We start from the raw sequence: 27,990 nt of genomic DNA on the forward strand, positions 1-27,990 counted from the left end.
TTTCTGCCCTTAATTGAAATTCTGTGAAGTCTCTCTGAATTATAATCAGGTCTTTGAGGAATTGCCCTATCTTCCTGTTGCTACTATGATGTTATCAGGAAAACATCTATACCCTTTTGAAGAAATCTGTCTTCTGATGGAAGAGCAGAGGAGGAGCCGTATTACGGAGCTTAAATTCTGCTTTCAAGGTAAAAATTGTGGGGATGTCCTTTTCCACAAAGCCAAAACATGGGACTCTCCTTTTTTTCTCTGCAAAACATACAGTCCTTTCCTGAAAACATCACCCACAGAGGGGAATCCAGCAACAGCAGTTGTGTTGTGGCCCCAGACCAGGACTCCATGAAGCCAGAGTCCTCTGGCAGCTGCAACTCCAAGGATAAGCTGGATCTACTTCTTGGTCCATCCTGTGCAGGTCTGTGGGCACAGGAGCCTCACCTGAGAAGGCATCTCTGCTGCTAAATGCCAACGTCTGATCCACAGACTCCTCAGGGGACCATGAGAGGGCCCCAAGGAGAGAGCTCCACATTTGAAAAACACATTGCCCTGAAGGAGGCAACAGCAGCACAGCACGTTGAAGAACCCAGCTAAGCACCCAACACACCCTAAAGCAGCTTTCACCAACCTGGTGCCTTCCAATTTTTTTGGACAACAACTCCCATCATCCCCAGCCAATGCAGAACTTGCCGGATGGCTGATCCATCCCAATTCAACAGCTTCAAAAATACCTTAAAAACATCAACAACTGGATAATGCCAAAACATGCTTTCTAGTGCTGGTCAGCAAGAGTCCCTTGGAAGCTCACAAAGAGGTGGTGGCTACACTCCTGACTTCTGCTACACTCCTGACACCATTTATTCCCAGCATCTAATCATTTTGTAGTCTGCCTCCCTAAGTAGAGGCTCAGTTCAGCTGCTATGGTTAAAAGCCTTTGACTTGACCCATCTTTCATTAATTCCTCCAAGCCTTCTTTTTAAAAGCTGCATCTGTTAACATTGCTGTATTATTTTTGATCCTCCTCCTCCAAGGAACTCATGGCAGAAAACACAGTTCCCTCCTACCATTTTTATCACCACAATTGCCTTGTGAGGTGGGTTAGACTGACAGATGGTGACTGGCCCAGGCTCGCCTAATGAATTTTATAGCTGTATGGAGAACTGAGCTGTGCTTTCCTGATCTGAGTCCAATACTCTAAAAGGTTGATGGAGTTCATCTCCCATCAGTCTTAGCCAGCCTGGCCAATGATCATGGATGGTGGGAGATAGAATCCAGCTCCATTTCCAGAGCAGCAGGTTCCTTTCCTCTGCTTCAGGCCACTACACCACGCTATTCCCCATTGCCAACCTGGTGCTCTCAAGCCAGCACAGCCAGGATGATAGCACCTGAACTAAGTTAATATTTTATTGAACAATATGCCTTTTGGCACGATGGAAAATGTCTGGTCGGTGGGATAGGCCCGCCAATAGCTCTTTCCTGGAGGCTGTGCAGAGGAATCCTGGGTTCCGCCACCCAACTGGGGAGGCATCTGCAGCTTGGCTTTGGGATTATGAGATGGGGAAGCTGGATTGCAGTGGGCCAGCTTTTCTGCAGCAGAGCGCTCCCTTATTCTCACCCCCCCCCCTTGCCGGCTGCTGCTGAGTGAGATAATGAACATTCTAAACAAAGGCTAATTGTCTTATAACTGCGCCGGCCTCTCTTGGCTGCGGAAAAAGACTTCACAGGCTCCCCTCTGCCTGGTAAATGACTGGATTGGGGCTGCGGAAAAGGCAGCGAGGGGCATCACTGTCTCCCGGTGCTCAGTTCTCCTGCTGCTTGCGATGCAACTGTCTGGTGCTACTAGGGAGGGAGGAAGAGTTTTGTCAGTTTGTACAGTGGTACCTCAAGTTACAGACGCTTTAGGTTACAGATGCTTCAGGTTACAGGCTCCGCTAACCCAGAAATAGTGCTTCAGGTTAAGAACTTTGCTTCAGGACAAGAACAGAAATCATGCTCTGGCGGTGCGGTGGCAGCGGGAGGCCCCATTAGCTAAAGTGGTACCTCAGGTTAAGAACAGTTTCAGGTTAAGAACGGACCTCCAGAACGAATTAAGTTCTTAACCCGAGGTACCACTGTATTTTAGAGCGGGGGCGGGGGGGGGGAACTAGCAGCGCCATCCCAGATGGTGTTGTTGGGCTTCAGCTCGCATCATCCCTAACCATTACAGTATTGGCTGTGTTGACTGGGGCTCATGGGAATTGGAGTTCCAAGAGGAAGGGTTGTAGCTCAGTGGTAGAGCAACTGCCTTGCATGCAGAAGGAGGCATCTCCTGGTAGACCTGTTAAAGATTTCTCCCTGAAACCCTGGAGAGCTGCTGTCAGTCTGTGTAGACAATACTGAGCTGGATGGTCTGATTCATCACAAAGCAGCTGCCTAACATCTGGAGTGCCAGCGGTTCTCCGCCTTTGCCTTAAAGCACTCTGACCTCATGGGCTGGCTTACATGCAGATTGGAACCTATTTCTCCAAAATCTGTGGTGCAGGTTTGGTGGGAAAACATGTATAGAATTGTAAAGTTGGAAGGGATCCTGGGGTCATCTAGTTCAACCCCCTGCAATGCAGGAATCTCCATTCAGGCATATGTACCAATGTGCAATTTCTAGGGAATAAAAAAATGCATATTTTAGGGAATATGTCTAAAAAACCCTGCATATTTTAGAGGAAGAGCATGTGGAAAATTAGATATTAGGGGTTGTTCGTTGGAAACAAGATGGACTACATCTGTGTCTGAGCATGTGCTAAACTGACACAGAATAGAAAGAAGCTGATCTGCACTACCAAGAGCAACTGAACGTAAGTGAGTGGATATGCCTAAATCTGGATTAATAAGCAAGGCTCTGTGGTGCAAGGGGCTGCGTTGTTGAAGTGACATGACTTTTGTTTCCTCACCAATCCTGAAAAATGTTGGGATCTTTTTAGTCTTTTAAGTGAAATTGAGGCTTTTGAAGCCCATGGCGGTCAGATGCCTGCTTCCGTTCCCACTACCTTTTCCAGTTCTTCCTGGCGTAAACGTTTTTACAAAGGTGGCTGGCAATGCAGAACATCCGCTTCTTTACTTGCCTGGGTTCTTGCGGGGTAAGCAGATGAGCAAATCCTCCTGCTTCTGATCCCCTCTTTGCTGCATCTTCCCTTTGGGGTAACTTCACAACGGGGGAAGCTCAGAGCACATTAAACGGCTTACAGCATCTTAACCAGCCGTTAAGCGATTAAAAGCCCATGTAAAACACTTTGCTTGGCGGCTTAGGCCGGGTTCATGCATGCAAAGGGATGAGGTGGTAGAGGCCTGTGGAGGATAGAATGGACTGTACCACTTCAGACTGCAGGCGGGGAATCATATTTTTAAATGCACCCCAGCAGTTTTCTTTTAAATCACTACTAGTAGAAAAAGAACGATTCAGCAAGGGATAAGGTAGGATAGCATCTTTCCCCTGGTGTCTTTTCTTTTCTTTTCTTTTCTTTTCTTTCCATGCAAAAATATTGAGGTGGTGCACCCAAAACAAAGCAAAAAAACAAACAAAAACAAAACCCAAACACCAAATTTAAAACACTAAAAGTACATGAAATCCATCTGTACAACCAGTACTTGTGTTCTCTTTAAACATGAGTCTTCAAAAATTGCATTTTGCACCTGTGTTCCAAACAATCCAGTCTGCTTTGCTCTGTTGCCCTAAATGTAGTTTATGTATTCAGAGGAACTGAGTGGTAAAAGTTTTTCCTGCTCCGAAGGCAAAATATTGAATGTCTGAATACAAGGAGGGCCCAGTACCATCAGGGTATAGTAGGTCAGGAAATATCTATATCTCAGGGAACCTCAGCCTCTTATTCATTTGGTTGTTGTTGTTATTATTATTTATTACTAGCCACCCACTGGCTTCTGGATTTTCCCCAAATCACTGTTGCAGGTTTTCAAACTCTCCCCTGCAACCCTGAGGACTGTAGACACTTGTGTGTGCAGAAATGGTTGAATGCTTGTGACTGAGCAGATTTGAGGTGACCCAGTTACCTTAACCTTGGAGAGGTGAAGGAAACAAATAACAGGCACTGAGAGCCAAAGCTGCTTCCCTGCTGAGGGTGATGGGTCTTGCAGTCTCAATATGGGATCTTGTCAGCATTTGCCCCAGCTGTTTGTTTCCAGTTAAACATTAGGAAGAACTTTCTGACAGTGGGATTGAATACCTTTTTTAAAAAACAGAAGTTGGATGTCCATTTGTCAGGGATTCTTTAGCCGAGATTCCTGCATTGCAGGGGGTTGGACTAGATGACCCTTGTGATTCCTTCCAACTCTCTGTTTCTGTGTCTTTGATTCGATGATTCCTTACGCTCTCCAAGGAAGCAGGCCCCTGGAGCATCAGTGAGCATTTGACTCAGGTGTGCAGAAAGGCACAGCCTTTTCCAGGTCTAACTTTGGGATGCAGCAAATTCTTCTGCAGCTGCTTATGGGAATTACTCTTGCCCCGCCTTTCGCACAGCAGGAGCTCCTTTTGCAAAGTGGCTTTTTAATCATTTGGAAACATTTCAGGCAACCCTTCCTCCTTTACTCCCCCTCTGCCCCCCTCCCCCGACTTGTGCTTTCGTGCTGATCATCCCAGTGGGCGCCTAGGGCGAGTTTCTCAAGTGGACGACCATGATAATTTCTTAACAGGGTGACCAAGAACAGAATATTATCTCGTTACAGTTCACGGCGTCTCCTCGTAAAAATAGAACCAGTAAAAAGCATGGCTTGTACTGTCTGTTTATGAGCTTGTACTTTGGCCGTGTCCTCCATCAGGCAGGACGTCTCTCAGAGGCAGCCATCGTCACCCTGGGAGGAAGGGGAGGGGGCAGCAGGGGCAGAGAAGAGGCAGCACAGCCCTCAAAATGGAAAAATTCTGAGAAGGGCAGATTTCAAAGGATTGCTGTGTTTCTGTTATGTTTTGGATGGTTTTGCTTTAAAATGTGATCTGAACCGAATTTCTCCCCCAGTGATGGCACAGGCTTTTCTGGCTGTTTTGGAAACAGTGACAGGTGAACTCTTTATGGCCTCCCCCCTACTTCACCTAATTACAGTGGTACCTCGGGTTAAGTACTTAATTCGTTCCGGATGTCTGTACTTAACCTGAAACTGTTCTTAACCTGAAGCACCACTTTAGCCAAATGGGCCTCCTGCTGCCGCCACACCGCCAGAGCACGATTTCTGTTCTCATCCTGAAGCAAAGTTCTTAACCTGAAGCACTATTTCTGGGTTAGTGGAGTCTGTAACCTGAAGCGTATGTAACCTGAAGCGTATGTAACCCGAGGTACCACTGTACTAGCATCGTGCTTTTGAGCTTACTTGAGCAAGGCAGAAGGTTGCAGGAATATCATTTTGCCTTCAAGGATGCAGGAATATCATTTTGCTGGGTTTAAAAAAGGGAATCAGGCCCCTTTGAACATTTGCCTTAAAATATTGAAGCCCCTCAAAGGGAAGGATTGATGTTTGACTCACTGATCAAAGGGCAGATTCTGTTTATGCTGGCTGGCCAGGAAGCTTCTTTGAGCTGCAAACTTGAAAGGCGGTTGTTGAAAGCCACCCATGGGTGGCCACGATTTCCGGCCCTCATCTTCTAGTTTTGGCTCCTGAAGGTGCTTTTTCCTGTGGTTGCTTTTTCATACGTAGCATTGGTGGGGGCTGAAAGCCACCTCAGTGGATAATCATGACCTTCATTCTCCACACTCTTACTAATTTGATTGTGTGGGAAAGACTCTGGGGAGGAGGAGTCCTAGTGGGCACTGGGAAGGTGGGAACCATCAGGCACCACCAGAGCTCTGCAGATCTGTAGCAAGATAATTTTCTCTGTTCAAGATAATTATTAGCTAGTTATGACTGAGCATAGTTTAAAAGTCCCTGCCCTGCTTATGATGAAGTGCTAACAAAGAAATCCCCTCTCCCCCAGCTCTGCTGCTCTCTCAACCACTTATGGGTTTTGAAGGAAGTAAAGCTCATCTAATTCTGTAATTTTTCATAGAGCCAGGTTCATAGACAGGTTTTGATGAGACTAGCTCTGTTTCTCCAGTGTTTTTGCACGTGCCTGGATTAAGAACGGATGGATCTGTCAATTTCATTTTCCTTCATTTTCTTGTTTTTCCAGTCTTTGGTTCAGTTCCTCACATAATCTTCAAACAAGTTGTCAACACTTTAGGCCACTTTTCTTCTAATTTTTGTATGCAATATTGCCTAAAATTCACACTTTTTGCAATATTCTCTCTTTGCAAGATCTGGAGAAGTGTGAATTTCAGAGGGTAGCTGCATTTTAGGCCAACTTTCATTAAAAGGGGAACCAAATGGACTTTCTCTCACTTGCCCACTGAATTTTGCCAGTTTAGGAGAAACTTGCCTTGCCTTCTTGGATGTCACATTTGAGGAATTTCAGTGGAAGAGTAAAACAGTTTTTACAAGTCAAACACAATTCATCTGAAGGCTTCTGGGCAGCTCTAACATTTGGGTTGTATCTACCCTTTCAAGCAGGGGCAAAGTACCTCTGTTTTGCAGTGCCCACCCTGAGAATGCAATGGGGAGTCAGCTACTTCTGTGGGTCCACCTGTACCAAGAAGAAGTACTTTACTGCTAGAGTTCGTGAGGGCAGGTGACGCTGCACACACACACACACACACACACACACACACACACACACACGAACTTAACTGGTAAGGTGAGGCAGCATCACTTGCATCAGTGTGACACAAGGGGGCGCTGTGCTGCAGACTTTGAAGAAACAATTAATGAGTGCTTTCTTTGACTTTTTGAATTTAAAGAATTCACAGGACCGCTGCCGTATTGAAAGCAGTTAACGTTCCCAATTGCTTTTGCACCTTCAGCTTTTGTTTTGTTCCTTTTGTTATGAGTTTGCTCCTGCCTCCTGCTTCAGAGCCAGCCAGAAGCTTCTTGCATGTCTGTCCTCACCAACTTGGTGCTTCGCAGATGCTTTGGACTACAACTTCCATCTGCCCCAGCCACCATGAGAACTGTAGTCCAAAACATATGGAAAGCACCAGAATTGGGAAAGTGTGATGCATCTCCTCTTGCCAATTCTGACCATGATCTGGACAGAAATCTCATGGTGAAAGCCATTCAGGTATGGATGTTTTTACCTGTTAGGACTCTTCTGAAGCAGGCATGTGGAGAAGGGTCAGACTGCATGCAGAAGGTCTCAGGTTCCATCACCTGGGAGGGCCAAGAAAGACCCTCTTCTGAGGTCCTGCAGAGCCACTTGTGTTCAATGCAGAGTTGCAGACAATGCTGAGCAACACAAGGGAAATTCCTCTGCAGTAAAACAAAATACCATCTTAATGTCTGCTTTAGGAAAGGGCTGGAGGGGACATGCTTTGCATGTAGATGACCTCTGGGTTCAGTGTTGACTATGTTGAGCTGGATCAGGGTGGTGGACCGTTTCTCATTGAGGGTTCACTCTTGGCTAACTGTTTGTCAGTGGTGGCATGGTCGCCTCCTTCTCTCTCTCTCTCTCTCTCTCTCTCTCTCTCTCTCTCTCTCTCTCTCCTTCTCACACAGCTCTCTCTTCAGCTGTAGGGTAGGAGATAGCCAGGAGAGGAGGCCCCTCTTCCTCTCCTCCACAGGGGAAAGCACGCAGTTGAGCGCTCCAGTGATTCTCAAGCGACAGTAGTGATTGCTGAGCACGCTTAGGAGAAAGCAGAGCGCTTGGCCGCCTACTTCCACCTCAGCACCCCCATCTGCTCGGATGTTTCCTGAGCACCAAGGACAATAACCAAGCACTCAGGGAAGACTGGAGCGCAGTAGCTCAGCTGCTACTTGGAGTTCGCCTCTGCCACCAATGACTTCCACTTCGATGGTCTTGGGGAAGGCGAGGGGAGGGGATTCCACCCCACACACTTCAGCAGCCACTGGCTACTGCACAGATGGTGCTTTTCATTGATTTTATTATTCTAGCGCTGAAAGGAAATGTGGTAGGGGGCTGGCAGGCCACTGGAAATGGCTTGGGGGCACAAGAGATCCCCCAGCTTTGAGTGAGATGTCCTGACTCTGTATGAAGCACCTTCTTATGTTCCTTCTGCTTCATTGGCTTACTTGGTGACTGCACAGCCAATGTGTGGACTCAGCCTATTGGCAAGTGGGGTGCCTGAGAGGCAGCCTATAAGTGCTTTCTGTGGCATTATAATCTGTGCTGGCCCATTCACATAAACCAGTCTTTGATGCTGAAGTTGCCAATGGCATGCGATCACCAGCCCTTAGTGGCTGGCAGCTGAATGTGTGAATGGAGTTCCATTTTTTAAAGACAAAGCACGGCATTCTCTGGATGGGAGGCTTGGCCCACAAAGGTATATCAACCACCGAATTTATCATCCCTTGACGACTCATGGCTGAATGTGTGAATGGAGTGCAACTCCACTGCAATGCCTCAAGGCAATGTGAGGAGATAGGAAATTTTCAGTTGTGGTAATATAGGAAGGCATTGATCTCCATTCCATCCATCTGCGTCATGGGCAGTGCTGTTTCTGTTCTGCTGCAATTTGGCTTCATCTTGCTGTCTTCTATGGCAGAATTTGCATAATTACATTATCCGTATGTTATTCCACAGCATTTCAAGTCAAAGGCCATTCATTTCATAGCAAAGGAAAAGCAGTACAAATGGAGGGGAAACACCATCAATCAGAAGGTGGTGGACTTCTTTGAAGGTTTTAAAGCAAAGGTTGGATGGCCGTCTGCCATGGATGCTTTAGCTGAGATTCCTGCATTGCAGGGGGTTGGACTAGATGACCCTTGGGTCCCTTCCAACTCTACAATTCTATTATTTTAATTATGCTTCATTTGCCAAAGCAAAGCAGCAACTGCAGCATATACTGATCATACTTGCTGGATTAATTTCCATTCTGGACATGGGACAAATAAATGGCCATCCCCAATTTTCACTCTTGTTTTCACTTGCATTGGAATTATTTGACATCCCTAATTGTTCATAGTAGCGTTTATCATTTTGATGACTTTTCACACTTGCAAGGCATCCTCGTTGAAGGGTGGAGGAGGCAGTCTCCCTGGGGGAGGCAGTCTCAGTTTTTGCCCAGGACTGACTTTTTCTATGAAATGGTGACTCTGAAGGGATTGGATGACTCTAACTGTGAAATGGCAGCAATGCAGACCAGGTGAAAGCACCACCCCTTTATTTCACAGCTGGGACAAGGGCCAGCTATGTGCTGCTCAGCAGAAAGGTGGGATAAAATTTAATAAGAATAGTAATGTCCTTTCATGGGGTGCCTGCCAAATAAGCAAGCTTTGCCTTTTTAGACAGAAACCCACCAAATAATCTAAGTGGAGGAAGGTATAGGTGACGTAGTATCATAGAATCATAGAATTGTAGAGCTGAAAGGGACCCTGAGGATCATCTAGTCCAACCCCCTGCAATGCAGGAATATGCAGCTGTCCCATACACGAATTGAACCTACAACCTTGGTGTTACCAGCATCACGCTCTAATCATCTGAGCTATCCAGGCTGTAAGCATGCATGGTTAAGAGTTAAGCTGCCACTATTTTATTTTAGCAAATGCCTACCATTATGACCTTCCGAAAGATCACAAAAGTGTGAGCAAGCTTTTGAGTCCACCAGGGGTCTTTCTCAGGCTGGATGTTGAGCAAAATGTGTAGGTGAGAGCCAGCAAGAAGCTGGCTTAGTACACTCCTGCCATCATCTCTGCCCTGTTCAAACTCTGATTTCTGTTTCTTAGAAGCGACTGGGAGGGGGTGCGTGTTGTTGTCACAAAGAGGGTCTGCACTTCAGAACTTATCCGCTCCGCCACTGCTTCTGAAGCCTGGGAGCGGCCTTTCATAGGATGTCCCCACCTGACCTGCCGCTTTGCTGTGCAGCTCACAGCTGTTGGGGGTGCAAGGGAGGGTGTGTGTGATGGAGAAAGCTTCCCCTGCGGAGGGCAGCCGAGTCTTTAATGGAGGCTTTAAAAATATCAACAGGAAATTAGTCCTTGGCACCCCCCTCCTGCTCTTTCTCGTCAGCCGGCTCTCCATTATCGCAACAAAACAGTCGCCTTTTTTCTGAAAGCTGCGCTGGGCTGGGATCTCTCTCCGCCTCGCAGTAGTTGTTTGCCTCTGGCTTTGAGAGCTGATGGGGGATTAATAGGAGGGGGATGCTGTGGGGAGCAAGATGGAGGGGTGCTTGCCTTCAGCCCTTGGCGGGTTCATGCAGAGAGGGCTTACGTGCCTGTCTCGGAGCGGCTGCACCATTTGGCGGCCTGCCGTGTGTGTGTGTGTGTGTGTCTTGGGCAAACGGGAAGGGAGATTGAGAGCTTTGCATCAAGGTAATTGAGCTTCCGTGCCGGGAGAACTGGGATTCTGTAGAACTCCGAAACCGCTGTTCAGCTTGGCATGATGTCTCTTATTTTGCATAATGTCCGGTTTCTGCCATTTCAATATAATAATGATTACTCTTTATTATTCTGCTCTTCTGCTTAATGTACCTGGAGTGACACACAGCCATATAACCAACAATGTTTCTCTTCCTAGATTTGAGCATGACTTTGTTGTGAGACTCTCTTTCGTAAGCTACTTTGCGAACCTCTCAGGGCCTTAAAGCAGGACCTGAGTATACTGAATGGATAACTGGTGTTGGTAAAATACTGTCACAGATCCAGGGTAACAGAGTTTGGGGGTGCACCCATAACTACATTAATTAATACATGGTAGAATTTTGATAATATGTGGAGTACTGAAGGGAAGACGCCAGAGCTGGTCTGAGACAGAAGTTGATAAGAATGACAAGTCATTAATGGAAGCAAGCCATTAACCCATCAATGAAAACCATGATGGGGGCTGTGGCTATAGGGAAAAGGTGTCATTTTACGCAAGGCTTCAGTTTTTTCTGGCAAGGGTCTTTGGGAAGGAGAAGGGTGGAGCCACAACTCAAGGCAGAGGCCATGCAGGGCAGAACCATCATGGCAGGTTGGGACAGAGGCACTGAGAAGTTGTGCAGGATGCCTTGGACTCCAATGTTGCACTGCTATGGGGAACAAGCCCCTCTTGAGATGTAATGCTCTGAACTCTCTCCAGTGCAGACCCAGGTGTAAGTATGTGTACAAGAAACCATATTTCTTAAAGGCACTACTCTCCACTGTGCCTTGATTTCCCATAGGAAACAGAACCCTAGTTGAGCACCTGGAACCCTTGGGATCTCGTGCAGCTATTTGGTGGAGATTGGGGTGGGATGCAGCAATAATTATCCTGTTTTGGGGGACAGGCCAGGGCCCCATCAGGCCACCAGAAATCTCAACTGACCTTTCTCTCTTCCACCTGAAAGATTAGCTGGCAAAGAATCACAGAATTGTAGAGTTGGAAGGGTATCAAAGGGCCATCTAGTCCAACCTTTGCAATGCAGGAATCACAGTAACACCCCCACTCATTTTTCCTGCTTTTTAAAAGGATTCTGAGATCTTTAGGGAGCTGAATTTTGTATCAGGGCCACGTTCTGTCCACAGAATCCTGGCCCATGCACAGCCCTAATTGTAGTGGCAAGGGATCCTCAGAGCCCGTGTTGGAGCCAAGATGCTTACGAACCTCCAGCCACCAAGCCTTCCTCCTTGGTGATGCCTGTGCTGCTTCACTCAAGGCATCTTCCTCCTGCACCTTTTCCTGTGCAGTGTGCTGCTGTCTATCAGTATTCTAAGCCTTGCATTGCATCCCTCCCTGGGCAGGCATAAGGGGATTGTTCCTTGTGATCCAGGCTGTGTCAGATGCCTTTTGCCTCATGCAGTCCCCAGAGTTCCGTTGCTCCAGACATCAAAGGCAAAGGGGATAAAGGAATGTCATGGCTGCAATTGCAGGCATAGGTGACATTTTGGCATCCGACCAGATTGTGCCTTGCGCCCATCCTGGGGGAGTAGCCTGTTGATCCCCTGGGTCCCCTGAGGCACAAATGGGACTCAACAAGAGAGTGCACGAACCCTGGCTTTAGCCTTCGTTGCAGACAAAACAACAAACATTACAATCACTATAATATCAAGTGCAGTAGCGTATAAATGAAGCAAACAGCAACAAATTAATCAAAATAATACAATTCAATATTTGGAGTCCCTGGGGTGATACAGTATCTGAAGTTGTCTCAAAATACAGTGTACAGTAACTGGACAATTCAGATACTTCAGCACCACCTAGCCTGGACAGCTGCCCAACCTCTGGAGAGCATCATGTCAGCCACCACTGGTGTAGGTTTTAATCTCAGCTGGTTAGGAGGAGGCAAATAATGGCAAGGGAGTAAAGGGGAGGCACTGGATCCCTCACCCCTGTGGCTTTCTCTGGATCAGCCCACTGACCTACTTGCTCTCACTTCCAGTTCTCAGGATTGTCTGGGGGATCTGTGTGTGTGCAATCAGTTGCTGCCTAATGGTCCCATGCTTGTGCTCTGATGGAATCCTGGCATTAAAATAAATAAATTCTAGAGGTAGTGCCAAGCGTTCCATGCCAGATGTTCCCAGAGCCTTGGATAAATGCTTGCAACTCCTTCACACAGCCCTGTTACCTGACACAAGTTGAGCTTTTTGCACTGGGGTCAACAGCTCTCTTAATATCTGGCTCCTGCTGCAGCTGCACCACTAATGGGTCTGTCGCTCAGGTGAGAGCTGCTGAGAGAGATCTGGGCATCCTTCTGGCATTCCGGGTCATTGGGAGGAAAGTGTGGAATGAGGCAGCTGCTTGCGCCTGGGGCAGGTTGACCTCTCTCTCTCTCTCTCTCTCTCTCTGCCTTGACTGTGTTCTGCAGCTACAGAAGGACTGTCAAATCCTCCTCCCTCTGGTTGGCAAAGGGACCCTGGGATTCTGCAGAGGGGAAACCAGAAGACCTGAATTCTGTGCTCGAAACAAGTGACGTAAATTCGCATCTAATGATTTACATCATTGCATAATTTGTGGGGAGTGTGTGATGAGGAATTGCACAATTCAGAATGTAGTGTTCAGTGTTGTGTGTGTTGCAGTGAAGAAGGATTTTAAAAGCTTATTTGGGATGAAGAAACATGCAGAGACAGAGAACCATGTGAGAAGGAGCTATGAGGAGTGGGCTGAGCTAGTGTGGCATAATGGTTAGAGAATTGGGCTAGGATTTTGGAGGCCAGAGTTCAAATCCCTAGTCAGCCATGAAACTCACTGGGTGACTTGGCCCAGCCACCATCTCTCAACCTAACCTACCTCACAGGGTTGTTGTGAGGGCAAAATGAAGAGTGGGAGGGAGGAGAAACATGTATGCCGACTTGAGCAGCTCCAGAGAGGACCCTCCTGAGAAGATGGGGGCAGTGGGAGAGAGGACATGAATGCGTTGCACCAGTGGAACTCTTGCCCATGCCACGGTGGATACAACCCTTTCAAGGAGGTGCACAGAACCCCAGTTTGGTACTATGCTGCATGATACAGATTAGGCCCTGTGCTGGTTTCCAAATAATTCTCCCTGGGATGTCTTTTTGGGGTGCATGGGTGGGTACTGTTTTCTGCAACTGCACCCGTGGAGGCAAAGAGCAGCTGGGAGGCAAAAATCCCACACAGGGGCCCACTCTGGATCAGCAGCCCAGCCCAGGACCAGGACTCTGTGTTGCTGCTTTCCCTTCAAAATAAAGTGGCTTGGTTTGTTTATTTATGGAATTTCTATTCTGACCTGCCTCCCAAAGGGCCCAGGGCAGTAAACACAGAAGTGATAAAATGATACAATTATCACATTTTAAACAATTAAAGGCATTTTGAAACATATAAAAACCAGCTTGTTAAGCATGCTGTTTGAAAAAGATACAGAACCTCCCTGCTTTGAGTCAGCAAGGGGGCTGCATCACCTGCCTTCGGACTGTGTCCTGGGACTCACTTGGATTTTCACCATGGGGTTAGCTGACCCTCTTGGCTGCCCTTTGTCACACAGTTCCTCTACAGCAAAGGTAGCCTGCATGTTGCTGGTCTACAACTCCCATTATTTCTGGACCACTGCCCATGCTGACTGCAGGGGCTTATGTGAGCTGGTCATCCATCAACATGGGGAAAGCCACAGGCTCCCCTAATGCTGCCCTATGGGATCCATCTGCTATCATGCTTTGGATATCCACCCCCCAACCTGGCCAAAGCAGCCCAAAGGCATGTTGAAGGTAGACCCTGGACCATAGGAGCCAACTCCTAGAGGCTGAGATCCTTCCCCACCCCAATAAAATATTTGAGGGGGGCAGGGGCTTATCTGAGCTCCCAGTTATTTTATTCTAGTTGCCACCCCCCCCCGGCCTTGACAAAATGTGGTGGGTTGGGGCAGAGCCTGGGCAGAATCTGGAATGAATGGGCTTTTCTTCCAGTTCTTCCATTTGCAAGGCTGAGGTATCCCAGATTTGTAGAATCCCATTAAAAGGCAGCAAATTCTCCATCACTGGCTGTGCTGCTGTTGTTTTTTGCCAAGCCCCAGAGCATCTTTGCTCCAACTCTGCTTACCTGACAAAACATGGCTTTGTTGATGGGATCCATAGCACGCTAGCTGGTGGGCATCTCCGCCTCCCAGCCTACTGAAGATACTGTACTTAGCAGCGAATGCTTCCCTCCGCCTCAGGGAAGTTGTCAGGCTCTTCCCTGCAGCTAACCACCGTCAGGTAGGCCACTGCGTCTTCTTCCTTGACCTCTTTCTCCCCCCTCCACTGTGCAACTCCTTCTCTCACTGGACCAGAGCAGGGATCAGAGCAGGCAGAAACGATCCTGAGCCATCAGGAGGAATGACTGTCAGAGGCTTGCTCTGTTGGAACTAATTAAAGCAAAGAGACAAGAAGTTGGGAGAAGAGTGCCCTAGGGGAGCATTTTGCTGCCGCTTCCCCCACTTCATGCAGGCCAGCTCGACAGAGTAGAAAGATGGCAGGACATCCGTCTTCGTGGAACAAATTGTGGGGGAGTGGGGTGAGAGAGGGGTCCCCAGCTGTGTGTTGGGTCCAGGCCAGATTTAGACTCAAGACAGGTGTTTCCAGTGCCCTGTAGGGATGGATATATTTGTCAATTTCAATTTAGGAATGTAGGAAGCTGCCTTATACAGCCAGTCTATTCAGCTCAGTATTGTCTACACTGGCTGGCAGCAGCTCTCCAGGGTCTTAGGAAGCCTCTTTTCCCACCTCTACCTTGGAGATGTCAGAGGTAAAACCAGGCAAAAGCACTTTGCTGTGGACCCTCTCAACTTCTCATTTTTCCAAGCTAAGTTCCATTGGACACATTTTCTGCATTAGTTTGTCATTTTTTAAAATAAATAAATTGTAAGATACACATGTTTGTATGCACACATTTTTGCAAGTAATTTCCCACCAATACAATGATATATGTACCTTTATGCCCACTTTCTCCTAGTATAATTGTGTATTTTTGATTGGAGAACTACACTGCAAAATTCAGAGAAGTGCAAATTTCAAAGGATGGCTGCATTTCAGTTTATAGGTAGATTCAGGAGGTGCGAATTGGGAAGGTTTGCATGAAACCTAAGCAGAGCCAAATTTCTCTGCCTTCCCTAGCCCAGGACCCCTGCAATCTGTGGCCAAAGATCCACGAGCAAATGATCCTGCTCTGTTCACCAGCCAAGATCCCATCTCAGCCAGGCCAACCCAGAAGTTTCACACTGCCAGCAAATTTCAGGAGCTGATGCTGCTCACCATTGCTTCCTGTGCTGCCTTGCTGAGAAAGTCCTGCATGTCTGCCATAGAATTATGTACAAAAGCCCAGGTTCAATCCCCAGGTTCCCTAAATCTTGGAGAGCTCTTCCCAGTCAGTATAGGGAATATTGAGCTAGATGGACCTGTGATCTGAGTCTGCTTCCTATAACCCTAACCATCAAACTGTCTCTGTTAGTGATGGTTGTTTTAAGCCCCTAGGCAAACAGCATCCAGGGTTTAAAATGTGCATGTACACACACTTACTTTTTTCTACTTCGGCAATCCACCCTGAACTGCAAACACTATTGGTTTTTCTAGTCTTTCAGAGCTGCTCTCGACTTTACTCTGGGAGCAGCAAATCAGCTTTCACGTCAGCACAATAGGTGCGAACGTGAACTTTGCTCAGAAAATCCTAATGGTTATGTATCTCCAGCCCTCCATCAGGGTTAATTGTCTGGAAGTTCAGTGGAAATTCTCTCAAGACTAGAGATGGGGAAGAAATTGAGAAAGGGAAAACTGAGAAAACCAGAACAGAAAGAGCCATCCATCCCTACTCAGGAGGACAGATACAGTTTTGCTGACTTCAACAAATGCTCCCAAACAAGCAATGGGTGGGCTGGAGTGATGTAGCAGGCAGAGACTTGAATAGAAGACCTGAGTTCAAATCTCTGCAGATGTCAGCGCATTGTTTGGCCCTGCACACCCAGGCAGCATCCTTCCCCCCACTTAGCCATACCCCATAGGGTCGTTGTGATGATAAAATACAATAGCCCTTTGAACCCCCTTGGGAAAAGTGCTGGATGTAACATAAATGTGTGTGTTGTTTGCTTTTGCACTAAGAAGTGCAAGTTATTTGGTTGTGATTTCTGCATTGCAGGCAGTTAGATTAGGGGCTTTCCACACTTCCACTTGCCCCATGCCTAGAAAGCAGGGGTCAAAGCAGTTTCCCCCTTGCCCCGCTCCTTTCCTAGGGAAAAACCCGCTCTTTAGTGCTTAATTGGAGCAAACATCAATCCAGCAGAAATCTGAATTGCCATTTGCTCCAATTGAGCTCTAAAGGGCAGTTTCCCCAGGGGGAAAGCAGTGAAACAAGAGGGAATGTGAGTAAGCCCTAGTTAACCCTTTAGGTCCCTTCCAACTCTACAATTCTATGTTTCTGAGTGAAACTGAATGGTGTGTGTGGTTCCCTCTGCCCATTTTCTGCTCTGTAAATTTAGGAGAGTCAAGTGGTAAAGCTTTTCATGGCCTGCACCAGTTCAGGCTGCACAAGGTGGTGATGTTGAATTTCTGTATTATACTTCAAAGCAACTGGAACGTTTAATGTATCCCTGTGGTCCAAAGCCCCAACTTGGCCAGCAGTCAGGGATGAGGATGGAAGTTGCAGTTCCAACAAAACCTGGAAGGTCACAGGTTTTCAATCCTTGGTTCTGCCTTTTCCTTCTCTCTTTTTCTGAAAGGCAGCTGTGAGTTACAGAAAGATGGGAAAGGGAAGAGGGTGGTGTTTGTTTGTTTGTTGCAATGAATCTGCTGACTAGTTTGACTAGTTTCTGTAATTGTCTAAAACCCACAGCAATTTGTACACACATAGATCATGTAGATCTTTAGCAACCAACACAAATGTTTTAGACGCCAGCCCTGTACCCATTTCTTTGAGTGCAAGCCTCATTGAATTCACTGAGTAGACATATATAGAATTGCACCTATACAGTCAAATCTAGTAGTGCAGACTTAGCTGCTCAGCCTATCTCTATTTTTTGCATCTATTTAATCCTGTAATTATTTTACTCTCTCTCTGTTTGTGTGGTGTAGCAGTAGGTTCCTATCTCTGTTCCACTGTGTTTCCACCAGTGATTTGAATTAAGTTTGCCAGCCATATGTTGTGAACTACAATTCCCATCTTCCTAGACCATTGGCCATGATGGCTGGAGCTGATGGGAGTTGAAGTCCAGTAACAACTGGAGAACACCCAGGTTGAAGAAAGTTGGGCTAGACTGGGCGATTGCTGGGTGTAAATCCCTTTGGGGCCATAAAGCTCATTGAATGATCCTGAGCCAGCCACCATCTCTCAGCCTGAACTACCCAACAGGGCAGGCATTAAAGGGGAGAAACCCAGTGCATGCATGTCACCCTCTTCGCCTTGGAGGAAAGCCGAGACACATACATACAGACATCATTTTATCTGTGTGCCACTTTACCATAGTTAAAACCATGCTCAAGGAGGTTTTATAATATGCGGGGGGACAGGACATAATTACAAATAACAAAAGCAGACATAAATAAATAAATAAATAAATCACATCAAAAAGTGCATGACCAAACTGAATGATTTCCACATAAATAATAGTAAGATCTAAAAAACAGAGATACACAAAATTAATAACAGCAGCAACAAAACCCAATACCCCAACAGAAGAGTCTGTTATGTTTTTATATGTGTTGGAATTTGCTCTGAGTGGCCGGGACAACTCAGCCAGATGGGTTGGGTATAAATAAAAAAAAATATTTTTATTAAATTATTACCAGACACAGCTTCTCTATTCAGTCAGAGCCCTGCCCTCCGAGGCCAGGTGCAAAAAGGCCTGCAAGGCAGGGAGCAGGTCTTCCAGGACTCACAGCCAAGAGGGGCTCAGCTGCAGTGTAATAATAGTTGGATCTCTCTAACTCTTAAGAGTTTCAGGTAGATACTTCTTTGCTCCTCTGTGCCTTTGGCGGCTGCCTTCTTGAGCTTGGAGCATCTCCAAATAATTGCTCTATTGCCCCCATGGTCCCTTCTGCTGTATTGGATGATCACCAGTCCCAATCTCCCTGGTGCGCAAGGGCTGAGCAGGCATGAATGGAGGGGAATTGATTTTCTTATCTCTTTGGATCTCCCTCCAGCCCTTTCCCTCCACCTCTCTGCAGACCTTCGACCCCTCCTTGGCACCGCTTTACCTTCTCCCCACGTCTCTTTGCAACTGTGTGGCTCCAAGGTGGCCTTAAACCCATTATGTATTCAGAGCCCTGACTTCAGAAGGCAGCCCCAGCCTCATTGCTTTATTAATGAGTTATCAAAAAGCTGTTTGAAGGCTAAAAGGCTCTGCAGGTTGGATTATTTTCCAGAAATCAAGTATCCCCTCCAAAAAAGATCCTTTAGCCTTGCTTTAAAAAACAAAAAAGCCTTGGAAGCGTTTTTACTTGTGTAGGTGCCGGTGTGGGGAGGGTGTGCTCAGAGGTTTTCATTCCCATGTTATTCAGCACCCTTTGCAGTTTTTTTTAAAAAAAATCTAAGGCAGGGGTGACAATCCTTTGGCCTTCCAGGTGTTACTGGACTACAACTCCCATAATCCCTGACTGTTGGTCATGCTGGTTGGGGCTGATGGGTATCAGAGTCCAACAACAGCTGAAGATCACATGTTCCTTGACCCTGGTCTAAGGCATCAGCTGACTTAATATACCCTCCTGCCCACCGGAAACTAATGAGCTGGGGTGAGAAATGGGGCCCTGATTAATTCAGGGGCTGTCAAAACTCTCTTAAAAACATCTGATTATTCCATTGAATGTGTTTAAAAATAACCTTTAGCTGAAGTAGGCTGGTACTTGAGATGAAATGAATTTGCTTCCCAAAAAATCCCTCCAAATTTTGATGTCTAATCTAGTATTCATCAGGTGTTTTCTGACTATTTCTGTATGAGTCCGAATATTCGCCAAATATTTGATCTCTTTTTATTTTATTGCAGTCTGGGTTAAGCCACAGAGCCTAAGACTTGCCGATCAGAAGGTCGGCGGTTCGAAACCCCGCAACGGGGTGAGCTCCCGTTGCTCGGTCCCTGCTCCTGCCAACCTAGCAGTTCGAAAGCACGTCAAAGTGCAAGTAGATAAATAGGTACCACTCCGGCGGGAAGGTAAACGCCGTTTCCATTCGCTGCTCTGGTTTGCCAGAAGCGGCTTAGTCATGCTGGCCACATGATCTGGAAGCTGTATGCCGGCTCCCTTGGCCAATAAAGCGAGATGAGCGCCGCAACCCCAGAGTCAGTCACGACTGGACCTAATGGTCGGGGGTCCCTTTACCTTTACCTTTAATATTTGACAGTACTGAAGGGCTGATAGTCGGTGGCTTTCAAGAGTCGATGGTATTCAATGACTGGCATGTGATCGTTTTTAGTAGTAACAATTTAAGGCTTCAGAGATTTCATATTTGACAGGGCCACCATACTCAAGAGATGCCAATGAGTCTGACACAGTCAAATGCCAGGGTTTTTCTGGCAAAATTAAACTAAAGTAGTTTCCAGTCCCTGGTGATGCCCCTCTCTTGGTCATTTATGATTGACACTGTGAGCATCACCAAAGCTCCGCCTCTTCATCTGCACAGCCGTATTCTGGGTTCTTTTCCATTCATGATGCTTGGTGGAAAGTTGGAAACCAGCTGTGCATATATTGGGAGAGCAGGAGAAATGTGGTGCTGCTGTATGTTTTATTTCCCTGACAACAGCTTTGCATTCGGAGTACACCTGAGCATTCATATGGAAATTAGAATGAATTTAAATACAATTACAAGAAGCATTGTGTCACAACAGGGCCGCATTCCCTGTAACAGCATGCTCAAAAGGCAGAAGTAAGAACATCCGTAAACCTTCCTTCCGAATGCCTTTGGGAAATAGTTTACTCCATTTGCTAGGATATAAAGTGCTTTGTAAAAAAATGACAACTGAAAGTTCTTGGCGGAAGGCAGTGATTTTTCAGATGACGCTCCAGGGAGCCTGACGGTTCCTCAGAAATTTATCAAGGGTTCCTCAAGGAGAGGATCAGTAATGGCGGACGAACTTCCCTGGAAGACGGTTTATGTGCTGCTGCCAATCTCCCATAGCAGCGCACAGTATCTCTGGCAATATTCACAGCACACTCCCTGCTCACTCAGAACAGTGGCATGGCATTGGCCAATATTCCCTGTGAGCAGAGGGTTCCTCATCAAGCACTTCCCAGAATCCTTTGCAACCCACAGACATTCCATATCCACCACATATTTTGGTCTCTGGCTCAAGATCTGGGGTGAGAAACCATTTTTCATCCTGAGGGCCACATGCACTTTTCCTGAGGGGTGCTTACCAGTGGTGGGCAGTGCCAGAGACAAAAGTGAGCACAGCATCAGATGAGGCTCTTTCCTTTCTAGAGTAGGCTACATCCCAGTCATGCAACCGCTAGTATTTTCAATACACGTACATCCAGTAGTTGATGGCATGGTGGGGCGGAGACACTTACCTGACCTCCCAGACGTTGAGTTGCTGCTGATTAGCAGGAGGGAGGAGGGTGAGTCAAGTGAGGAGGAGTGCGCAGTACCAACACACCAGCAGAAGCGCCTGGTTGGTGCACCAGTGCATTTGCACTGCATCAGCTTTGTAGTGCCTTTCCTGGTAAACAGTCAGGTAAGCCCCTCTACCCCATCACACTTTCAATTCAGTGTGGGAATGTTCAGGGTGGCAGGAGAGGATATATTGTTTATTAATATCCTTCCTAACTTGCGCTAGCAAGTTCCTTTACTTAGCAGAGTTACATTCCCCTTTTTACATGCACAGCAGATAGCTGGTTGCAGGCTCGTGTGAGCCTCTCACTATTATACAATTCAGTCTGTCTCAGATTGAATTGTATGCTCCTGGTAAGTTCCCTTGAATCCCTCTTAAAAGAATAAAGACGCCACAGTCTTACTCAAAGTCAATAAAAAGAAGTTTACTTACATCAGTTCACAGTTGGATCCCTGAAAGCAGACTTAATTACAAATATGTACATGTGGACCTACCCCATATGGGGGAATAATCCCAGTGTTTCTGCTAGCTGAGAGCAGGGCAGTTCTAGCTAAAAGCTGCTCAAACGAAGAAGAAAGTCAAAAAGAAAGAGGAGGTGCTGCGTGACTCGTCCTTTTGTTACCTGGACGGGTTAGGTCATGCCCACCTTCTATCACATACAAAAGGAAGGAGGCTCCAGCCAGGAGGAATAGGAAGTTTAGACTGACTGAACCAAACTTCCCCCTGCATGTCTTTTCTAGCATTACAAGGAATGTTGTACTTGACTGCCTCTCATGGATCACATCCCACATTCAGCATCTTCTCTTTTTTAAAAAAATAATTTTTTATTAAATTTTCTTTTACAAATTAGTCAACACAACCATATTCTCAAATTTCCAATTTTTGAACTTCCACCAGCTCCTCCATCAATCATCCATATTTTCTATTTGTTACGCAATTTCAATAAATTATATTGCCAGTTAGTAATATCCTTTCATCTCTCTTTCTTTTTACAATACACCTTTGACATCACAAAGCCTCTTTAAAACCGACTAGCATTGTCTGTTCATCACATATGTTTTCCAGGTAATTCGTAAACTTTCTCCAGTCCTCGATGAACTTGTGATCCTTTTGGTATCTAATTTTCCCAGTCCTTTTATCCAATTCTGCATAATCCATAAGTTTCATTCTCCACTCTTCCAGAGTTGGTAGTTCCTCTTGTTTCCATTTTTGGGCCATTAATATTCTTACCGCTGTTACTGCATATTGAAAAAGTTTGTAATCACTTCTATTAATCTCTCTTCCTGTTATTCCTAACCAAAAGGCTTCTGGTTTCTTTACAAATGTATATTTAAACATCTTTTTCAACTCGTTATATGTCATTTCCCAGAAACCCTGAACCTTTTTGCATTCCCACCACATATAGAAAAAGGATCCTTCTTTTTCTTTACATTTCCAGCACTTATTACATGTTTTAAACATTTTTGCTAGCTTAACCAGTGTGATATACCATCTATGTAGATGGTACATTCAGCATCTTCTCTTCTTCCAAGCAGGCATCATGACAGGGTCAAGGACAAATCCTCACCAGGCAAAAGTGCTCAAAGAGGACTTGAAGCAGGGCCAGTGAGGGTGACAGCCTGGATGAGTGGGCATAGGACCACAAGAAGCTGTCCTCCACCAAGTCAGCCAAGATGGCTATTGGTCCATCAAACTCTCCAGGGTTTCAATCAGAAGTCTTTCCCATCAGTACTTTGAGTCACCAAGAATCTGAGAACTTCTGCATGCTAAGCATGTGCTCTGCCTCGAAGCTGTGGCCTTTTCCCAATGGCCTGCGGAGATCCTTGACGGCTATAAGGCTGCATTCAGGACAGACGCCCTTCACCCCAGTTCTAGATGTATTGATTCTTATTTCATTAGGAAAACTTACTGGATCAGGCCAGTGGCCCACCTAACCCAGCATCCTGTTCTCACAGTGGCCAACCAGATGCCTGTGGGAAACCCGTAAGCAGGATTTGAGGACATGAGCTACTCCCCTTCTGTGGTTTCCTGCAGCTGGTTTTCAGAAGTATTTACTGCCTCTGACTGTGGAGACAGAGCATAGCCAACATGGCTAGTAGCCATTGATGAATTTGTCCTCTCCTCTTTTAAAGCCACCCAAGTTGGTGACCATTGCTGCCTCCTGCGACAGCAAGTTGTTGTGTCTGTGCTGTTGTGTCTTATTAATTGTGGGGAAGCACACAGCTCAGGGTAACAAGCCTGCCACAGCTCCATTGACCCCTGAGCTGAAGTCAAGGTGTTCGTTAAAAAACCCTCCAAGGATTAATTAGATTGCCTGACCAATAAAGGAGAAGTGATCCCCTTGCTCCTGTCCTTGAACCAAGATGCAGCCATTAATTTGTGTCTATAGAGAGAAATCAGGTTGAGGGGTGGACCAGGATGTGACCACAGAAGAGAAATATCTCTCTCTACATGCTTAGCAGGAACAGGTGGCATAGCAGGGGAAATCTCTATCACAACCCTTAACATTTATAATTCCCTGTTGACACATATCTAAAATTCAAAGTCAGTGCTTGAAGATGTGGAGCAAGGCAGGGCAAGTTTGCAGCAGGCTCAGAATGTAAGATGTACGATTGCTATGTGAACGGTTACACAATGGCAGCCTGTGCTGCTATTTCACATCTGTTCCATTGCCAGTAGTGTAATGGTTTTTCCTCCAAGAACACAAACATCACAGTCTCTTCCTAAGGAGCTTAGTTTAGGGAATCAGATCCTGGACAAATCCACCTTTCTTTGATGTGTTGCCAGGTCCCACAATGACCAATCTAGAGAGGATTGTGGTGGGAGGGATAATTTTGGAACCACATTGAAGGATGGTGAATTGGGCCTTCCACGCACACCATTTCATTTCCCCTCCAGTCCAAAAGGTCTGGCTATGGTTCCTCTAATCCATAAGGGAACAGGCTCCATGGACATGCTTGGAGACACAATGTTTCACAATTACTTCATTTCCCTTATTGTTTAATGTTTTAAAAGCTGGCATCAGTCATTCAAAACCAAGTTGGGGGCCCTAGAACTAATAACCTTCTGCTCAAGTCCTGTTGATGGGACCATCTTCATAGCACTAGAACAAAATAAAAGCCCTGTTGGATCTGGCCACAAAGCCCTTTGGCTGCTGACAACTTACTCGAGATGCCCCAGGAAGACCATGAAGAAAAGAGTCCTTTCTTCTTGTATTTAGAGGTAGACTGCCTCAGATCATGAAAGTTCTATTGACTTCTCATCATGACTGATAGTCATTAATAGACCTATGTTCCCTGACTCTCTTTCTCCCTAATTCAAGGATGGGGAGTCTGGCTCTCTGGATGTCGCTGGGCTCCAACTCCCAGCATCCCTGCCCACTGGCTGTCCTGGGAGTCGGAATCCAACAACATCTGGAAGGGCCTCAGGTACCCCAGCCCTGCTCTGACTTCACCTCCATCCCCCTGAAGGCCATCTAAGCTAGGCAAGGGAGGTCCGCTCTGCTCCCACACTGCTTATTTCCCATGCTTGCATGCACATTTTTCAACATGGCTGCCTCCTTGACAGCAGCTCATTTGTCTCAGTGTCAGGAACTACCTTTCAGGCTCTAAATTTAGAAGGAGAGGTGCTTCTGTTTCTGTGGTGCTCCTGTGTGCAGGATACACCCTCTTTCACGCTCCCCGGGCTATTTCTGCTCGCCACTGCCTAGTAGCAACATAGCAGGTGCAGGCTGAGCGTGACAGTTTGTTGGGGAGCCGAGGGCTCCGCAGAGACAGTGGACTGCCAGAGCCTCTGGTTCAATCCTGCTTTGGGGGTTATTTTGATTGGGTGGGTTGAGTGGTGAGGAAAGAAAGTAGTGTGGTGCAGTGGTTTCAATGTTGGACTAAGACTTGGGAGTTCACACATGGGTGGAGGGAAGTACTGGGTTGTGGGGGAGGGAGGTGAAGGGATTAATTGAAATTGTTAAAGATTGGTATAGGATTTAAGAGACTTAAATTTTTATAAAGATTCTATAAGGAAAGCAGAAAGCAGAAAGAAATATCAAGTAAAAGTATCGGAGAGGAGATCAGTGCAAATGAAAACATGAGACTTATGGTTTTGTTACATATGATTTTATTTTGGAGTTGTCTGCTTATTTTGGAGTTGTTTGCTGTAAAGAATGTATATTATGTGAATAAAATAATAAAGGATTTGGAAAAAATATAAAAAAAATAAGTCTTGGGAGTTCGAATCCCTGCTCAGCCGTGAAGTTCATTGCGTAACCTTGGGCCATTCACAGTCTCTCAAGCCTAGTCTGGCTCTCATGGGATTGTTGTGAGCATAAAATGGGTTGAAGAGAACAGTGCACTTTGAGCTCTTTGGATGAAAGGTGGGGTATAAAGGCAATAAAACAAATAAAACAATAAATACAGAGCTGGAGCCCTTCAGGTCTGGACACAATACCGGATTCGATTTGTAGCAGACCTACTGGAGTGGCTTGTAACACCAACTGAGGCAGAGGCTGGCCTAACCTGTGTGATATCCCAAGCACAGTGTGACCCAAAGATGTGCATGTGTATGCATAGATGCAAATGTAGACACCATAGAATTGTGGAGCTACAAGGGACTACAAGGGTCATCTAGTCCATTCCTTTCAATTCAGGAATCGTTTTGCCTTATCTTGGACTCAAACTCATGATCCTCAGTTTAAGAGTCACACACTCATACTGGCTGAGCTAAAAGGGGTTGCGTGTTGGTGTCTGGGTGTGTTAAGCTGAGTCAGGCGTTCTAGTTGGACCAATAATCTGTTTGGCAAATGAATCATTCTGGTTTGAGATATGGGTTTAGGATTCCATAGGCCTGGCTCTCCTTGCAACTCTACCTGCTTCTTTTGGGCATAGGGGTTGCCCTCTCTGCCTCTCTAGACTCTGCTGCCCCTACCACCACCCCATTTGCAATGCTCTGGCTCAATCACACCGCACAAGTTCCATAATTTCAAGTGGTTATTTTTGCATGCATGCATCTTCCATTACAGTTAAAAGGTGAGAAGTCTGTATTGTGTCTTGGTGAAATGTATCAAATTCATCTGTTCCTCATTGGAATTAATTCTTTTTTCTTCCCCCCCCCTTCCCCTCCCTTCCAGAATTTCCCATAATTTTGCAGTTCCCACAATTTGCAGTTGCTGGGTATCTCATCAAGCCTGCAGGCCCTGCAGATTTCACCTTTTATCTTTCTTGGGGTGAAGAGGCAACTCTAGCCTGGCTCTCATTTTGTGTCCGCACAGGGGGCAGCATGAGTTGTGGCCCTAGATGATGGAATTGCTGATCTTGAGCCCCATGCCCTCTTCGGAGGAGCAAGGCAAGTGAGAGGTGACATGGGAGAAGTACATGGCTTGGAGAAAGAAAAGTTTCAGGACAAATAAAAGAAAGTTCTTTTTTATTCATAGCAACTATGGAACTCTCTCCCACAGGAGGCAGTGAAGGCTACCAACTTTTAGACAAAGTCATGGAGAAGAAGGCTAGTATCAACAGATACTAGCCATGATTGGTATCTTCTGCATCCATGGCTGAAGACAGGAATGATTCTGAAAACTTGTTTGCTAGAAACCATTGGAGGAGAGAGCGCTCTTGTGCTTGGGTCCTGTTTGTGGGCTTCCCATAGTCGTCTGGTTGGCCACTGTGAGAACTGGATGCTGGACTAGATGGTTTGGCCTGATCCAGCAGGCTATTCTTTTGTTCTTTAGCTGATGGACTTTGCAAACGGACTCTCAGGGCAGAAAAATCAAAGGAGCTGAGTACTCAGAATTTAAGGCAACTCTGGTGCTTCCTCCTGAGAAATGATTTTATGCTGGTGCCCTGGCACTGGAAATGCTTCTTTCAACAGCCATTTCCTCTCTTTGGTGCAGCTGGGAATTCTGCTGGGTTTCCATTCCCTCCCTGGATTGGGAAACCTCTCAGCTTCCCGACTCCACATCCTGCAGGGTTTATGAGGCTGAGGTCTGGCTCTTTATGACTCTATAAACAGCACTTACCCGTGGCCAGCTTGTTCGCACTTAACGGCTTGGTAGATTAAAACGAAAATGCGGCAAGGGGGTGGGGCGGGGTGGGGGGAGGAGAGAAGAGAAGAGAATTCTAGAGGGTGAGGGTAAATGGGTTGTTCCTCTGTACAGAAGAGACGACACTCCCCAAACCGTTTGGTGGAGTGGAGTATGAGAAACTATGTTATGGTCTCTGCAGTTTGGCTAACTGGTGTTTGTTTAGAAGCCTAGTCTTGCATGCCTTTCAGATCACACTGACCTCCTTCATGCTTCAGTTTTGATGCTGGAGTAGTGGCAAGGAAGGAGGTGATTGCAATGATACCCATCTGGGCAGGTAGCAAAGTCATACTTCCTCTACCACAAAGAAGGAAACTCTAGCAAGGAATTGGGTTGATCCACAGCTAGAAGAAAATATCATGTGGTACAGCGCTCCTGGGATTGTACCTCTAGAAGATGGAGGTGGATGTGGAGCATTTCATGTGTCTCATTCTCCCCCTCCCTAGGTCAAACATTCCCTAAAGGAAATCAGGGAGAAAGGAGCTAGCCTCATGTTGTTTTTGCCATGTTAGTTTTCTGAGTGCCCCTCACCCCTTCCTTGGAGAGTATGCAGTCATGCTGTCTCTCACTTGCTTTCTGAAGTGGCACAGTCCTCAGAAGGGCAGTACCACATAACGTATCATTATGTGATAATATTAGGGATGCCATATGTCTGGGATTTTCTGGACATAACCGATATTCAGCCCCCTTAAGCAGCTCAACAACTTTTGTGTCTGGAATTTTCACTTTTTGAAATATGGCAACCCTATGATAGCTCAACAATTAGTCATAGGCAGGCACCCCAATTCAAAGCACCCAGGGAGAAATTCCTTGCTGTCTCTGCAAAAGTCACTGTCCTTTACATATTTCCTGACCAGAAAGAGGCAAGCAGAGACAAGAGGCTTGTACAGAGAAACAACAGGCAGCTATCTCAGAGGGTGGGGTGCATTTACTGTTTTGCAGTGTAAAAATACATGGGGGGGGGTGAGTGAGAAATGTGGT

The 27,990-nt window shown here is 46.3% G+C and overlaps 1 protein-coding gene across 11 annotated transcripts in view; it reads left to right on the top strand.

Annotated features, from left to right (window-relative positions):
* The window catches only part of ADGRB2 (adhesion G protein-coupled receptor B2), a 163,779-nt gene that overhangs the window by 15,386 nt on the left and 120,403 nt on the right, over positions 1 to 27,990 (top strand). Inside the window, exon 1 of one of the 11 annotated variants that reach the window (XM_083751608.1) lies at positions 2,806 to 2,825. The exons of the other annotated variants lie outside the window; for them this stretch is intronic. The gene's annotated coding sequence lies outside the window, so the exon portion shown is untranslated. Of the gene's footprint in view, positions 1 to 2,805; positions 2,826 to 27,990 lie in introns of those variants that run through there. 11 annotated transcript variants of the gene reach the window in all.

The sequence above is a fragment of the Podarcis gaigeae genome, assembly GCF_964106915.1.
Source record: "Podarcis gaigeae genome assembly, chromosome: 8".
Lineage (NCBI taxonomy): Eukaryota > Metazoa > Chordata > Lepidosauria > Squamata > Lacertidae > Podarcis > Podarcis gaigeae.